This window comes from Lissotriton vulgaris, chromosome 4_1 (genome assembly GCF_964263255.1).
Source record: "Lissotriton vulgaris chromosome 4_1, aLisVul1.2, whole genome shotgun sequence".
In the NCBI taxonomy this organism is placed as follows: domain Eukaryota; kingdom Metazoa; phylum Chordata; class Amphibia; order Caudata; family Salamandridae; genus Lissotriton; species Lissotriton vulgaris.
In genome coordinates this window covers 1,054,330,401-1,054,332,881 of record NC_141691.1, presented here as the reverse complement: position 1 = coordinate 1,054,332,881, position 2,481 = coordinate 1,054,330,401, and the positions used below count along the sequence as shown (strand labels likewise).

The 2,481-nt window shown below is 47.6% G+C and overlaps 1 pseudogene; it reads right to left on the bottom strand.

Moving 5' to 3' along the window:
- Nucleotides 1-73: 73 nt before the first annotated feature.
- On the bottom strand, nucleotides 74-743 carry LOC147722854 (18S ribosomal RNA; annotated as a pseudogene; the record flags this gene model as incomplete).
- Between the last annotated feature and the right edge of the window lie 1,738 nt (nucleotides 744-2,481).

The window sequence follows — 2,481 nt, the reverse complement described above, 5'->3', positions numbered from 1 at the left end:
CTACGGTGTGTGCTCTCAGGAGGTGGCCGAGGGCTTCGGGCTGGCGCCGTCGGTCGCTCCGCCGTTAATGATCCTTCCGCAGGTTCACCTACGGAAACCTTGTTACGACTTTTACTTCCTCTAGATAGTCAAGTTTGATCGTCTTCTCCGCGCTCCGCCAGGGCCGTTGCCGACTCCGGCAGGGCCAATCCGAGGACCTCACTAAACCATCCAATCGGTAGTAGCGACGGGCGGTGTGTACAAAGGGCAGGGACTTAATCAACGCGAGCTTATGACCCGCACTTACTGGGAATTCCTCGTTCATGGGAAATAATTGCAATCCCCAATCCCTATCACGAACGGGGTTCAGCGGGTTACCCGCACCTGTCGGCGAAGGGTAGACACACGCTGATCCGTTCAGTGTAGCGCGCGTGCAGCCCCGGACATCTAAGGGCATCACAGACCTGTTATTGCTCGATCTCGTGTGGCTGAACGCCACTTGTCCCTCTAAGAAGTTGGACGCCGACCGCTGGGGGTCGCGTAACTAGTTAGCATGGAGGAGTCTCGTTCGTTATCGGAATTAACCAGACAAATCGCTCCACCAACTAAGAACGGCCATGCACCACCACCCACAGAATCGAGAAAGAGCTATCAATCTGTCAATCCTTTCCGTGTCCGGGCCGGGTGAGGTTTCCCGTGTTGAGTCAAATTAAGCCGCAGGCTCCACTCCTGGTGGTGCCCTTCCGTCAATTCCTTTAAGACTCATGTATTCTGAACATATTATAGTTATGTTGTATTTTCTAGTTAGCGTTCTAAAGTGGCCTACACAACCTAATGGTTCTTATGATTTTTACATGAATAAGGAAAACTAGAAATAAGTTACTGCATGCCTTGTTCACGTAGTGCTGTAATGACATCTTCCCCCTCCCAAAAGACCTAAACATTGAGGCCAAAGACACAGTGGCGTAGCAAAGGGGACAGCGGTCCGCCCCAGGCAGCACGAGTTTTGGGGCAGTAGCACCTGTGGCCATCACGGGCGACATTTACAGGAGTCACCAGCACGCCTCCCCCTCCGCTCTTACATGCAGCAGCCGTGGGCGGCAAACGCTGGGACCGCCATGGGTGGTCAAAGACCTAGCTAGGCCACTGAAAAGAGACTAATGTCAATTAAACCTTCCAGCAATTGCACCAACACATTTATTTGAAGCTTTTGGGCTGCATCAGATAAAGCAGACGTCAAGACTCAGGTGCAGATTCACTATGATTTTGCATCATGGTTGGGTCACTTTTGTGGCACAGACCAGATGCTAAATTGTCCTTGGTATTTTCTAAACCACGCAAAGCCACATTGTATGACTTTGATTGGTTTAATAAATACAAATTAACACAATGCAATTCATCGCGCTGCCTTGCACTGCTTTGCATCAGGTAGGCAGTACATGGCTGGAGCATGGGCATTTCTGTACATCCACCCGTGTATTTTGATGCAAACACTGATTTAAAAAGACTTGCAAACATGGGTATGCGCCAAAATGGTACACTTACCAGATAAAGGTGCAGTGAGAAGAAATATCTTTATTTGTACTCCTTACTTACTCTTTGGATTGTTTTTGTGCAGGAAGTTATCCCTTTCTGCACAAAAGCAATCCCGCCCTTAACACATGCATCCTTGAACTATGGTGCAAGAATGCCTGCATTGGCACTAGACAGCACACAGTGTGCCAGAGCAAGGAGAGAGCAAGAATGCTCTATATCTTTATAAATATGGAGCATTTCTGCTCTCTCCCTTGCTGAGCCGTGTTGCTTGAAATGATAGTGAATGTGCTCCTCAGTTTCTGCCACAGTTTTGGACTCTTTGGTATCTAAAGTAGTTGAAGAGCTGAAGGGGGGACGGGCGGTTCCGGAACCACCGCAACCACCATGAAGCCGAGATCCCTGGTGGTGGCATATCAGTCTTGAGGCTGCAATATGCTTAGTACGAGTTTCCTCACCACCACACTTTTCATGGAGGTGTACAAACAAAGGGGGCATCAAATCATAGGCTTTCATCAAAAAGGAGGGAAGAAGAATTGAGGTCCATTCAGTTCCCCTGGGTAGATCATGAAATAATCAATTGTGGGAATGGACCCTGGTATCTACAATAACCATTGGTTATTCTTTGACAACCCTCATAGACGCTGATTGATTCGGATGTAAACTGTGCGGTATATCTTTTCGTCCGCCCCTTGTCAAGCGTCAGGGCATAGTCATTGGGTTGCCAAATATCGTGCTATATGCCTGCCTCACCCGAGGCAACCTCAAGTTAGTGTAGAAGTGTCCAGAGATAAGGGACAGTTCTCAGGAGGAAGTGGGTAGAAAAAATGTTTAAAAATCGGTGACTCCCCAAAAATAAGATTTATTAAAGAGGAAAAAAGGGGTGAGTACTGGTGGTTAAAAATATCTTGGTTATATTGAGTAATTGAGTTACTGGATTACCATATTACTCTTAAAGACAAGTCGACA